Source organism: Thamnophis sirtalis, unplaced genomic scaffold (genome assembly GCF_051295495.1).
Source record: "Thamnophis sirtalis isolate CommonGarterSnake01/CBP01778 unplaced genomic scaffold, rThaSir2_p1.2 scaffold_6, whole genome shotgun sequence".
NCBI lineage: Eukaryota > Metazoa > Chordata > Lepidosauria > Squamata > Natricidae > Thamnophis > Thamnophis sirtalis.
The window spans coordinates 55,338,527-55,353,809 of NW_028261386.1; the positions used below are offsets into that span (position 1 = coordinate 55,338,527).

The 15,283-nt window shown below is 36.9% G+C and overlaps 1 protein-coding gene across 1 annotated transcript in view; it reads left to right on the forward strand.

Moving 5' to 3' along the window:
- The first annotated feature begins 834 nt into the window (after positions 1-834).
- LRFN2 (leucine rich repeat and fibronectin type III domain containing 2) overlaps positions 835-15,283 on the forward strand; it is a 311,809-nt gene continuing 297,360 nt past the window's right edge. Inside the window, exon 1 of the mRNA XM_087717902.1 lies at positions 835-1,368. The gene's annotated coding sequence lies outside the window, so the exon portion shown is untranslated. The remainder of the gene's footprint in view (positions 1,369-15,283) is intronic.

Genomic DNA, 15,283 nt, shown 5'->3' on the forward strand with positions numbered 1-15,283 from the left:
TCTCTCTCTCTCTCTCTCTCTCTCTCTCTCTCTCTCTCTCTCTCTCTCTCTCCCCTCCCTCTCCCCCCCCTACAAAAAGGGACAAGCTTCCTGCCGATGCTTCTTCTTACTCCATCTGGAGCCTGCTAGTCTGCCTGGCAGACTCTGTTTTTACAGCAGAGAGTCTTCTCTTCTTTTGAACACTGAGATTTAGAGAAAACTGACAGGCTGATGCCTTTGGAGTTACAGACTTTTGGGGGATGTGGATTAGCTGTACCAACCCATTTCCTTCTTCCCTGACTTCTCCACTCCCTTCCTTGGCCTTTCTTTCTTTCTTTCTTTCTTTCTTTCTTTCTTTCTTTCTTTCTTTCTTTCTTTCTTTCTTTCTTTCTTTCTTTCTTTCTTTTTTTCTTTCATTCCTTCCTTCCTTCTTTCTTTCTTTCTTTCTTTCTTTCTTCTCTCCTTCCCTCTCTCCCTCTCTGTCTCTTCCCCCATCTCTCCCTCTCTCTCTTGTCCATCCATGATCCATCCATCCATCCACTTATCCCTACACGGGGATGTTTTTGCTGCACAGATCCTCTTTCTGTGCCACAGCCTCAAGAGAGGTGAGAGCAGAATAGCTCGAGCTGCTTGCGAGGGTGGATTCTCTCCACCCCCACCCCCCCCCATCGCTCTCTCCGTTCCTCCTCCTACTTCCACACAGCTTGTTTTACAAGCCGGGGAGGCTCTGCCATCTAGAGCACTTTATGAGATCATTCCAATCTGCCGCGTTTTCCCCCTCCCCGCCTTCTGCTTTTTCTCCCCCATACTTCTCTGTGTGCATGCGTGTATGTATGCATGTGTGCATGTGTGGGTGGGTAATCCTTCCCCCTTTTCCTCTTACCTACATGCGTACATCTACACCAAAGCAAGGTTCCTGCTAACATGAACTTGAAGACTTGCTCTACCCACATGCTTGTGATACCCGGGGATGTCATGGGATCCAGCTGCTTGAAAAGCCTGCAGGCTGCTGCGCTCAGTCATTCAAAATAAGTCTTTTGGAAACAACAACAGAAAACAAGTTTATTCACTTTCTTTCTTGCAGGCTCACATACACAGACACTGGTCTTCTATTCTCCCTCTTTTTTTTTAATCCTCCTTTTTCTGTGCTGTGGATATTTCTGAGTAAGGAGTCTCAAGGATTCTGTTGTTTGGACTACAGTGAATCAAATTCCATCTGCCCAGATTTCTTCATTTTTCATCACTAGATTGACTAAGGATTTAAAAAAAAAGATTATTTTTATGTCTTTGCCTGAAGCAGGAAGGAAAAGATGAATGGCATAGCAAGAAGAACTAAATTTATTCCAGAAATTGACTTACCGAACCAAGGATAAATGTGATTCCTCAAAGGTAAGAGGAGTTTGTTATGAAACTATCGGTATTTATAAAATGTAAATTGCTTTTCTAATACTGGATGCAGCTTTTGAAATGGACTGGAAAAACACTGGGGGGGGGGGAGGAAAGGTGTAACTTTATTTCTTCAGAATTCAAAACCTTGATAACAGATATTATGGTGAGAGAGGAGAATTGTTTTCCGTTCCTTTTTTGGGTGAAAAGGGGGCTGGGACATATCGTGCTTTGCTGGTCAAGCTTATGATCGAAATGGAAAATGTTATTGGAGTGCATTAGAAATGAATAAGACTTGGGAAGAGGGAATTAGGTAGATGAGTTCACTCTGTTAAAAGGAGGATTGTTGGGAAAGGAAAGGAGGAGAAATTTGAGAAAGCCACCCAGGGAACTGACAGGGAAGAAAAATCCTGCAAAGCTGAGAACTTTGCTATGCAGATAAACTCTACTGTGTATGGAGACGTACACTTCAAGGACAGAGGATCTTGGGAAATGTCATAGAGATAAATGGAAGTTGAAGCTACATGACAGCTGACAATGAGAGGCAAAAAGGGAACAACACAGGTCGGGTGAGTGGATTCCCTTCTTGTCCTCCTGCATTAGCACGACCTTAAGCTGCTATAAAATGAGACATTTCCTAGGGGACCTATTCCCTAGACCTGCCAAAGGAGATGAAGAACCTCACAGAACGTGTCATGATCATCTCAGTCCAGCGTCATCTGATGTTTATGGTTCCCTCCCAAAAATGGGTAGCAAAGGCAGTTGTAGATTAGACAAATGGAAATGGGAAGACTCCTTTAGTGTAGGCCTGCCCCACCTCTGCCCTCCATTCACTCAGAAAGGTGTTATAGAATCAAAATAAAGGTAGGATACAATGGTTGGATCTCTTGGGATGGATAAGCATTCGTGACTTCTGCAAAGCTTTTGAACGTGTGAAATGGTGCAGCTACTTTCCTGTCTGTATTCCTAAACCAATACAAAATGAAAATGTTTGGGGTGGTGGGTTTGTTTTTTTTTGGATCAGACAAATCAATTTTGCAGAAAAATTGAACTATGAGATAATTTTCAGTTTCTGGAAATGCAAAGAAGTGTAATTCTATATCCAGGAATAGGACAGGAATAGAATAGGAGCAACTTTTTTCTACTCTCATAGAAAGCAAGCCAGAAGATTACAGCAGGAATAGCTTTGCTGAAATGTACAGTATGTCCAATATGTGCTATGTTATATACCGTGTCATACAAAAGTCCAAGAGATGGTCCTACATGCCATTTATTCCCACCTCAAGGATATCATGGGGTATCTCTGGTACCTCTGATTTCATTGGACTGCAAGTGTTGATTTTGTCATGGAAATGGTAATGTTTGTACAAATCCTTGTTGTGAAGGTGGTCTGAGGAAGTGATAAAGTGGCAGAAAGTGGGACATAGCTTTTATTGTTTTCTTTTTCTTTTCCCCTTACTTTTCTTGTTCCCTGTGCATTTTGTGTAACGATGAGGACAGCTCTTTTTAACCCAGACATCCTAGGTATCCATTGAAAGCTCCAGAGCACTTGGTAGAAATATCTGCAGCACTAACCCTCTTTTTTATCTTGAGACAGTGGGTAAATACAATCCCCCACCCTTTTTTGCTGGTTGTCATCTTGATGATGAAAACTGAAAAAAACATGCTTAATATTTTGTCACGTTTTGGATTGACCTAATGATCTTATTGCCTTGCTGTGGAATTTATAACAAGTTGTGACTATTTGTGTATGGATGCATCACTCTTTATGCTGTTATCAACCGTCTTGTGAAAAGAGAGAGAAGAGCAGAGACAGATGCTGGCCTCCTGAAAATTAATAATATAGTAAAAGAAAAGTCATTATGGTTTTTAAAAAAGAATAAATCACACACATGTGCACACATACAGAAGCACACCCTTCCAGTGGGCAAGCATTTGTTGCTTTCTGAGCTGGCATCTTCCATATCGCTAACTTCATTCTGAGGTTACCTTCTCATGGCTGTGACAAAAAATGAAATGTTGACACCCAGCTGTGGCTTTAGGTAGATTAATATTGCAATGCATATGGAGATCCTATCCGCACAAGAGAGAGTAATCACCACTTGTTTCCTGCTCCTTCCCTCAACCTTGCCTGATCCATCACCCCTGTTGCTACGATTTATTAACACTCAATTGAATTTGAATGTTGAATGTAATTGCTAATGTTTCCCTTGGGAAAAAGGAATTTAGGATTTCTTTTCCCCCAGAAGTTTCTGCCTCTCTGTGTTTCACTTGAGCTGACACCTCCACTGCCTCCTCACTGAGGGCCATCAATCCAGACACTGATTTTTGAAAGGAGGTTTTTGAGGTGTTTATGCCTCATTCTGGACAGGGAGGAATTTTGCTGAAGTGCCACTTGTTGGAGGCTGGAAATTACAACCACACAATCATATTTCAGTCCTGATGGTACCAGTTGCATTTTTCTCTCTCTTTACTGCTAGCCAATAGATTGAGCTGGGGGAAAAAACAGTGGAGAGATAGTATTTAACACCATTTTTCCACCAGGGAAGAATAGAAGGAGGGATTTTTTTTAAAAAAAAGGAGGGGGGGAGGAACCAGAAGTTTCTATGCTCCTTGTTCTAAACCTATAAAGCTCAGCTTTACCTCAAAGAATGGAAATGAATTCACGGTAATTATGATGTGCTATCATGGACAAGAGACTTGTGGGTAAAAGTTTAGGCTCAGGCATACTGTGATAGATCTAGTGCTGTGAGATTTTCAGAGATGATCTGGGAAATGCTGAATTTGAAAGGTTGTAAAGTACAACTGTAATTACCATTAGGAAATGTGGCAGCGTCAACTAATTAAAACTGAACAAGGAGTTTCTAAACATTCCTTTGTCATCTATGGCTTGTAAATAGATTTATGGTTACAGAACATAATTTAGAAGAAGACAGAAATATGAGCTCCAAATCCAATGCACAACTATAAAATTCACCCTAAAATATTTTGGCAAAGTCACTGATTCAAGAGATTTTTTCTGTGGACAGATGGTCAGATATGAAATAAACCAGATAAATACTTATGGAACTGGCTCTCATTGAGACTATCTATCCATCCTAGCAGACTGCATATGGTAATACATTTCAGGTCCCTTCCCTGAAATCTTCAAATCTAGTGGGACCTCTGAACTGTTTCTTTTCCATGACATCCCTGACCTTATGAAGCTTCCTCTACTCAATGATTCAGCCGACTCTCACCCTTTTAGCCTTTCACAAGGCCATCAAGACCTGCCTTTTAACCTGGGTCCTGGGATAGAGTAAAAATGTCTGGAGTTGGCTGTGGGGTGCTCCAAGGAGTGACTGATGTTTCCAGTTTTGTGCTTGTTTTGTAGTTTTATGTTTTATGGTATTTATTATTTGAGCTGTTATTGTTGTTGTAAGCACCCATGCTTGTGTTTTTAGATGGGTGGCCATACAAATAAATGAATACAGTAAATCCTTCATATTTTAAGTAATTTTATTCATCCTGCAGGCATGTTTGATTTCAGAAGATTCCATATCAAGTCTACTAGAGTTGGGCAACCAAAATATTTAAACAAACAAATGAATGAACAAATAAATAAATAAATAATATGGGAGAAATATTGGGATGTTTGGGAAGAAAGCAAGCAAAGGATTATACACAATTAGGAGAAGAAACTATTAGTACTGGTATTCAGTGTTGTGGGGGCCCAAACATACAGAATGTTCTCTGGCACACTACCAGTATCCTGGAATGAATGATAATGTCATTTCGGCATACTATTATGACATACCCTCCATCTCTGCTCTGGTGACTTGAAGTGAGGCAGAAAATGTTTTGAACTACAGTTTTCACAGCATAATATCATGTTTGCAGCAAAAACCCATGTTACGTTGACATTCATTGAATGAGTTGCTTTAAATACTTAAGGTTAATAACACATTAAGGTTTTAAAAATTACTACAGAGCATAAATCTACTGAAAATGAGTTGACAAACAATGAAAGAATATATTGCAATCAGCTAATTTCAGTTTGGCCAATGGACTTTTGGTATAATTTCTATTCTTTGGAACTGACTACATTTGACAACGGCAGAGGATATAATGTAGTAAAATGGCATTATTATTGTTTTACTTTACTGTTATTGGTAGAGCCAAATAAATACCTTATTTTATATAATCTGTCACGATAGATAACCATTACACTATTAGAGGCACAGACATATTAATTTGTTTATCATATAGATTTGATAAACAAATTAATAAATAAATACAATACATAGAACGTGTACATTAGTAAAAAAAATAGTAAGACAATAGTGCCATGAAATAGAACAAGAACAAAATTAGGAGTCCTTGGTGCTCTCTGAGGTTGCTTGTTATCTTGCAGACATTTCATTACCCTAACTAGCTAACATCATCAGTGATAGTAATTAGTGCTGTTTAAATCTTACTAGCACTGTTGATGTTAGCTAGTTTGGGTAATGAAACATCTGTAAGAAAACAAGCAACATGAGAGAGCACCAAGGATCCCTCATGTCAACCTTGAGCTACAAATAGCAAGAACATTTTTTTATTTTTATTTTTAGCAAGAAGCAATGGGTGGAAATTAATCAAGGAGAGAAGCAACTTAGAACTGAGGAGAAATTTCCTGACAGTTAGAACAATTAATCAGTGGAACAACTTGCCTCTAGAAGTTGTGAATGCCCCAACACTGGAAGTCTTTAAGAAGATGTTGGATAGCCATTTGTCTGGAATGGTATAGGATTTCCTGCCTAGGCAGGGGATAGGACTAGAAGACCTCCAAGGTCCTTCCAACTCTGCTATTGTATTGTATTGTATTGTATTGTATTGTATTGTATTAAATGTTCTTTTTTATTGGCAAGAACAAAATTAAAGGAGCATAGTTAAAACTTGTTATACCAGTACTATTCATTCTATATCTTCATAATTTATTTTCCTTACAAACTGCTCTTGCTCCCATCATGTCTGCATGGTACTTCATACGTGACCTTTTGGGCATCTGCTAAATTCCAACTCTTTTAGCTTTCTGGAAAACTTTCTAGGAAACATTTTCTCCAGCCTTGGATAGAAGGACTCAGAGCACAAAGATTGTGAGGATTGGTGGATTGGAGACTGTGGGTTAGGAGCCTGGTTTTCTAAATTTTGTTTTTGTTTTTATTATTTCTGAGAGCCATTCAGAGCTTTGTTTTATTAGGTGGATGGCCAGAAAATTGAAGGGGACTGAAAAAATGCCCCATGTAAATAAAAAAACAGGTAGAGACCAAACTTTTATCTAATATTACTAAACAAGATCCAAATACTCCCATACATGAAAGACCTCTGGGAACTTAGATTATGAAAGCTTGTTTATATTATCAAACTCTAGTGGCTTATTAAAAAGTATGTCAATTTCCTAATGTCTCTAGTGATAATAATGGGGCATACTGAATATTCATAAGTATAATTGTTATTTGAGAGCAACTAAGGCAGCTTTTCCCAACACAATGCCCTCCAGTTTGTAGAGAACTTTAATTCCTATTATTCTCATGAAATATGGTGAAAAAAAAATGAAGTCTGACAAATTAAGAAACATTAGATTGGGGAAGGATGCCCTGTAGAATGGAATTCCAGCCTTTTCTTATAAAGACAGCCTAAAAAAAGCTAATCATTACAAGTTTTGATTATATCATATCAGTACATTTTTTTTAAAAAAAGTCTAATTGCTGATATGAAAAGAGTGTTTAAGGATTATCTCAATTGTGAGCTATTTTATTCATTTGATTCTTTGTTTTGGAGTATTTACTTCTTCAGATAAAAATGTATATTCCATCCTCCAAGGCAAAAGTTTACATATAACCTATGATACAATTAAAACTAATATAAGGCACACAATAACAACTACAATTTGAAGAAGGGTTACATAATAAAGATAGATACTGTTGCAAAAATAATCAGATAAAATTTAAATTCTGAATAGAATAAGTACCTATTTAAACAAGAATATTATTCAGCTGTAAAGACTGCCCTGAGCTGAGCTTGTGGTGATGTCAAGGGTTTATTTTGACAGTATTATGGGGTTGGTTTATCACTTCCAACTTCTGATTTGTTTTTGTTTTTATTTTCCAATCTAATCAACATTCATTCAATTTCAAGGTTGTTTCTTACTTAAGTAATATCCAAGGTTGATTCTACTTAGTTTCTGAGATTACCAGAGGCTAGCCAAATATTAGCAGTTGAATAGAAAACACAGTTTTACAAATCAAGGCATTTCAGTTTAAATCATCAATAAATCTTTTCTTTCACTCTTTTCAGTTGGGTTTCTACTGAAGAGGAAAAAAATCTTAAGACAATGATGATCTGGTATAGGAGATGATTGTTATTAAAATAGCATGAACCTTCATGAGTTAAGGTTTACAAACACAAAATACAATAAGGTTTAATAAATAGGTACAGTAACAGGAAATTCATTTGTGGCAGCAAAACCAGTGATATCTAAATGTTGGGCATTAGCAAAGGAGTACCAGACTACTATAAGTTGCAAAAATTGGGGAAAGTCTTTATACTGATTAAATCAGTTCATTATTTATGTTGCAACTCAGTGCTGTCCAGGTGAATTACAACTGCTAAACCTATGTTGGCTGAGAAGTAGTAAACTTTAGCCAAACTTATCCAGGAAATGACTGATTTGGGAATGTTACAATATTTATATTGTAATTCCATTGATAAGAGTTGGTGGCAGCATTTGCAGGCACTATCCTCATGTCAGATGAGGCACCCCCACCACAACAAAAAATATTGTCTGATTGTCCTTGGAGTGGATGAGTGAACTGTAAGGTTCTTTGCCTAGCTTTAGGTGAGCTTCTTAGGAACTCATAATGAACAGTAGGTCAGATAGAGGGAATCATGGACACATGGATAGAATAAAGAAGAATGGAGAAGAATGCACAACATAGAAGAACAAACCCCTAGGACTTGTTTCAGCAGTCCATCTGCATTCAAAAGACAAAGTCCACTCTGTTAAAGACAGTAAAGTCCACATTTTGGACAGAGAGGATCAATGGTTTGAAAGAGGGATCAAAGAGACCATCTATGCCAAAATTGAACAGCCCTCTCCCAACAGAAGGAGAAGGATACTATGTGATCTATCTCCAAACTACTAAACAGTCCTTTCAACAGTTCCAAGAAGGCTCCAAACCCATTTGCATTACTCTGGTGACCCTAATGACCCAGACAAACCTCCAGGTGGCCTGAAGGACTTGCAGAAAAAAATGAAAGCAATTAGCTGTCTGCAAGGAGTATAAATCCTTCCATTTCCCAGCATCCAGTCAAAGCTCAAGAAGCTTCTTGGATGAGAAGTGAAACGTCTTCAAAGAAAAAGATGTCAGAAAGTCCAGTTGCCTCTTGAAAAAGTACCTTTGGGACAACCATGACCTGGATGACTGAGACTTTCCATAGACAATGGAGAATGGTGTAGAAATGTTTAGATATATGAAGCAAGAAGTAAAAACAAAAAGAATGGAAGGGATGATCACGAAAAATAGAAATGACAACAGATGTGAAACTGGCAGCCACATGAATGTTCTATCTTTATGCCAAACATGAGCTTTTTAAAAAATAAAGCCTGCACGATGCATTTTTTTCAAACTAAAGCTTTAATATGCACTATGAAATAGATTGTATACGCCTTTTATGATCTTCAGCCAAAATATTTTATTACAATGACTATGAGCTGTACACAGCAGCATTTTACTAGTATAAAAGGAATTAAAGGGGAAAAAAAACCTAGACAAATACTATTGACTATAATACTGCAAAGCTTTTAACCTAGCCCCAGCTGTCACTTCCTATCCTTCCCTAAATCCAGATTGCAATAAGAGAGTTGTCATTGTTTTTTTTGCTCATTGTAATAACTTGAATTACCTGCAGCTTGGAAGATTGCCAATGGCATGCACAACACAAGCAGATATAAACATGTTGCTAAACAGCCTCCAAAGATGCTGCATGGGAAAACATGCTATTTAGAAATCATGCTATTAAATCACACAGATTTGTCTTCTGTTCTATTCCCTTCTTTTTAAGTAGCATCATTTCAGAAGTAAAAGGAGAAGGGGGTGTTTTGATTATAATTCTGCTGGTCTATAACTAGTCAGGTTGCCCTTCTTTGTATGATTTCCTTGACAGCAGTAATTTCAATCTGGAAGTGCAATGACTATCATTAGTTGATATATGTGTGTTAATGTGTTACATACATGTATTACATTCACTATCTTGCAAAGTTATATTTTGAAAAAAGTAAGAAATAATAAGTCAAATAATTAAAGATAAAAGACAAAAATAAACTAAAAGAAATATGACAAAGACTAAATATGCATCATATTAACACATTCTCCATAATTCTTCAAACAGTACATTTGTGTCCATACAAATTATTTTTGCTTTCCCCACATGGATGCACCAATGCTTAGATTTCTTTTTTGATCTTTATGCTTCTCATCTCTTTCTCAGGAGTTCAGTCCAAACTTTCCTACTCTTCCCCTTGACCCAATTTTGTTTTCATATTTTTTTCAATACTTATTCATTCATTCATAGACTTTCTATCTTGATTTATCACAGTTACTTCTTAAGTAACCTATTCTGACTACATTTAGCTTACTTCACTAGTTCTCATAATATTCCCAGATTTTAGTTCCATTCACCAAATAAAGCAGATGCACACTCTATTGCAAATTCATTTTATCTCTATTTGACAATCATTTACTTGTAGCAGATCATATGCTACATATTACCTGACTACTAGTGTTTCTGCATCGGTATGCATTTATCCATACATATTCCCTCTTTAGTAAGCATTCTGCCAAGGTACACAGATTCACATATTTGTTCTCTCTCTCTCATTCTCCAATACACGCGCGCGCGCACACACACACACACACACACACACAAAAACATACTTGTACGTGTGTTCTCAGGCAACATGGTATGTTCTGCATACAAAAATGCATGCATACCCATAAGAAACATAACTAATTCTGTTGCCCCAATAGTCCCTTATATAAATGCGTATATTAACCAAAAATGGGATATCACACAGCTTTCTTTTTTTACTTTCTGCCCAGAATTTCACCATTCCACTTTTTCTCGTGTATATTTTACTTTTATAATACTTTACCTCTCTTACTGTTATCACCCAACCAGCCCTTATCTCCACAGTCATTAATACATTGATTTATTATATTTAATTTGATTTAATTTATTAGCCATCTAACTCCAGAAAGAGTTTTGACAGCTGAAACTTACAAAAAGGAAAACAATAAAAAGAAATCCTATTTGTCCTGATAAACACACTCCCATATAATGTAAAATACCACAAGCTCCATATCCTTGGTTGTGGAGTTGGGATCTCATTTAGATAGATAGATAGATAGATAGATAGATAGATAGATAGATAGATAGATAGATAGATAGATAGATAGATAGATAGATAGATAGATAGATAGATAGATAGATAGATAGATAGATAGACAGACAGACAGACAGACAGACAGACAGACAGACAGACAGACAGACAGACAGACAGACAGACAGACAGACAGACAGGATTCATTAGGGTTTTCTATAGATAATGCTTTGGTGAGAGATGATGAATTAGAGAATGTTCTAGAATAAAGTCATTTTTTGCTCTTTTTCCCTCCTAGGACCAGGAATGTTATAAATGGTTTGAGAGATGTGTGGCATTTGATGCCTGCTTAGTAAAAGCATTTTAACTCTACTATTATATATTCCATATCCATCACTCAACTCTGCACTTGGGTGCACATGTGTGTGTATGTGTGTGTTTGTGGGGGGTGGGGTGCTAATTGAGTAACAAATAGTATTAACAAAATCTTTAAATTGTGTTTCATTCAATGCAAGCTTCAATATCCTAGTACCATTAAAAAATAGCAGATTTTTTGATCAGAGACATATAATGATGTATCGTATATCATGTTTATATAAATTGTAAATAAATGATAAAGTGAGAACGAGAAAGTTAATGTAGGATTTTTTAAAAACACATGAAAGATTGTTGCTGCCATTCTGAAAGTTGGCAGGTTTTTTAAAATGAGCCCCATCACTTATGTATACTTTATATCCAAGGCAATTTCCACAAAGCCCATGATGGATTTTTGGGATCTTCATTCCGTAGAGTTTAAATGCTGTTCTTGCAAATCAAACATCTGAAACATGGCAGGTTGACTCTCACAATTATAATTATCAGCATTAACCACAGATTCCATCTAATTATATTCAGAAATTCATTATCGATCATCCCTTAAAAAAAGACTTGTCTCACAATTGCTTATTTAAAGTTGGCCAGCACCATTCTCCAATAGACAGCCAGTTTGATGTAGTGGTTAAGGCCCCAGGCTAGAATCCAAGAAGCTGTGAGTTTTAGTTCTTCCTTAGCCACAAATCCATGGTGACTTTGAGCCACTTTTTTTTCAAAACCCTAGAATGAAGCAATGGCAAATCACTTCCAAAAAAACCTTGCCAAGGAAACTGCAGACACCAATCCAGAAAGTCATCAGGAGTCAACACTGACTTAGGGAAAGAAAAAACAACCTCCTAACCTCCAGTAACGAACGTCATTCATTTCTATGAGTTCTAAAATAAGAAACTATAATCCTTTCTTGGTTTCCAATAAAACTAAAGAAAACATTTGGGTTTCTGTAAAGGAATTGAGGTTTGAGTCTAGAATACTGGGAAAGCTTTCATTTAGTTCCAGATCTTGGACAATGATAAGGGATTATTTATTTATTTATTTATTTATTTATTTATTTATTTATTTATTTATTTATTTATTTATTTACTTACTTACTTACTTACTTACTTACTTACTTACTTACTTACTTACTTACTTACTTACTTACTTACTTATATGATTTGCCACCCATCTCACCACAAGGCGACTTTGGGATTATGGGAGTGACCCATTTTGTTAGAGGAAGAAAGAAAGCTGTTTTTGGAGCTTATACTTCTGCATAAATTATATATTTTTAAATCATTTTAAAATGATTACCACCAGTGCAGATGATTCACATCTTGTGAATTGCCATGACCACATTGCCTGGTTGAAGGTATTATAATGTGTATTATCCAGCTATTGTTATCCTAAAATGAGACCTCACAGCTTCTTTGGGTCAAGAGTGTACTTGTCTTAGAATAGCATGCTAGAGGCTCTGTTCCAAAAAGGAGGTACAGCCAGGTCCAAAACAAATGTCATTGAATCTCAAAGTCATTAAAATTAAATCCCATTGTTTCCCCTCTTATTACTTAAAATAAATGGTACCCATTTTTATAGGGACTTTGGAAAGCACACTGATAATTGGAGGGGGTCTCAGAATTTCAAATTGCACAATATCAGCTCATAAACTGGAAAGTGAGTGAACCTTTTATGATGCTGAATCTCTCAATTCTTCCGTCAGCATTGCTTGTTTAAATCTGGTGCAGTAGATAAAATAGGGAGGACAATTCTGGATGTAAGTGATAACTAGATTAATAAGAAGCTGTTGAAAAGGCCACTTGGGGTGAGTGCTTTAGTAATAGCCAGCCTCTAATCCTCTCAACAGGTGTTGTGATGTCACATTGATTGTGTTAAACTAGATAAGATAAGGAGATGGTTCCTGGAATAGCCAGAAAATCCTGAAGATTATCATCTGATTGGCTGCAAAATAAGAAGCTATGCCTGTGTGTTCCAGTCCATGTAAGCATCTGGTGCTAACAAGAAAAGAAAAGTGGATTAAAGAGGAAGTTGGCTGAAAGTAAATGAATAAAAAAACTGTTTCTTTTCTTTTTTTATGCTTTTATGTTGTGCTGAGAAGTCAAACGAAGTACACTGAAATTTGAGAACTCTTCCCTTCTTGTCCCAATACTTATATTAAAGTTGAAAATAATATTTTTTTTTATAAATCAAAATGGAGCTTTATATTTTGTACTATAAAGGAAAAAATGGCAGTGTTTGGTGGTGATGGTAGATTGAATTTTGCTAAATATCTAAAATATAGTGCAGTGAACAGCAATGACTTTGCTGCTGGGCCCTAGGCCTCTTCTGAAATTCAGATTTAGAGTGTTCTTGGTGATGCATCATGAAAATAAAACAGGAAAAGGAAGGGACTATTTCATTTCTTACTTGAGAAGAGTTCATAACTATGAAGTTGTGAAAAGAGGTATAGTGAAAACAGAACTAAGCAAAGGTTTTCCACACCATCATAAATGCACCTTTTCCAACAAGACATTTTGCACCTTTCACATGAAAAAGAAATTGGCGTATGTATGTGGATGAGCAAAAGTAGCTTGATCTTCAAGTGGGCAGAAGATAGCAATAGCTCTTAGACGTATATACTGCTTCATAGTGCTTTTACAGGCCTCTCTAAGTGGTTTACAGAGTCAGCATATTGCCTCCAACAGTCTGGGTCCTCATTTTACCCACATCAGAAGGATGGAAGGTTGAGTCAACCTTGAGCCAGTGGGACTTGAACTGCTAAACTGCTGGCAATCAGCAGTCAGCAGAAGTAGCCTGAAGTACTGCACTTTAACCACTGTGCCACCATGGCTCAGAATTACAGATCATAATGAACTTGCTCCAATGATATTTTAATTACTTTTTTAAAATAATAATAATAGTTAACTGTAAGAACCTTTCAAACTGACTAGGTACAACTGTGATTGTGGCACAGTAGTAAAAATGCTGTACCACAAGCAAACTCCACCCACAGCTTGGACTCCACTCCTGATGGGGTTCAAGGTTGACTCAGGCTTCCATTTCTCCAATCTTGCTAAAATAAGGACCCATATTGTTGGGGGAAATATGCTGACATTGTAAACCATTCAGAGAGGGCTGTAAAAGCGCTATGAGAAGGTGTAGAAGCCTAAATGCTATTGCAATATACCTAGAAATAATGCTTTTATTTATATAACATTTTTCGTAAGAGTGTTGCAAAGCAACAATAATTTTCACTACAGTGTGTCTTTGAACCATGCAAATGCTTCTGTCCTTCTGACTTGCTTGTCAATCAAATCTGCCTAGGCTAGCCTATAAATTGTCTACTATGACAACTCCAACAAAGGCACAGAATTTTTGGTCAATAATTACCATAATGTGAGTCTGAATAAATAGAGACTATGAAGCAAAATACCTTCTGAAATACTTAGCCTGGAAATGAATTCTAAAACAACTTGAAAAATATTTTTCTTTGAAAAAATGCACACCCACATACTCATAAAGCAATAAAAGAATCCACCATAAAAAGATCTGCCAGAAATGCTTGGAAGAATGTTAAAAATAAACTAAGGCTGCAGTGATTTGATGCCTAGCTAATATGAAAGCTGGAACCAGACATACCTAAAAATTCCTGGATGTAAAGCAGAATTTTTCCTTGATCTCTGACATGCCAGCTACGAGGAACACATTTTAAAAATTAGGGATATAATATTTGATCAGGTCATTAAAATTAGAACCTGAGCAGTTGCATTCTGATTTTATTTATTTGTTTAAAAAAATTATATGGCCACACAATTCAATCACAGTGACTCCAGATGGCTTTCAGGAAAAACCCTGCAAACAAAACCCAATGAATCCTACCCCCTGAGACAACAATAGTAAAAAACCACTTGGCAGGCTCTGTATCATCTTGGGGGCCCAGAACTGCTGACAAAACCATGTCTTCAGGGGCTTTCAAAAGGGTTGGAGCCAATCTTATTTCTATAGGGATGATGTTCCATGGGGAGGAAGGCATCACAGAGAAGGCCCTTCATCTTAACAGTGGGGACCCATAATGTATCTTGCCTTCCTGCTCTGTTGGATCAAGTAGATGTAATTGGGAAAAGACAGCCCTTCAAATGGTCCCAAATAAACAAGGGCTTTAAAGGTGAC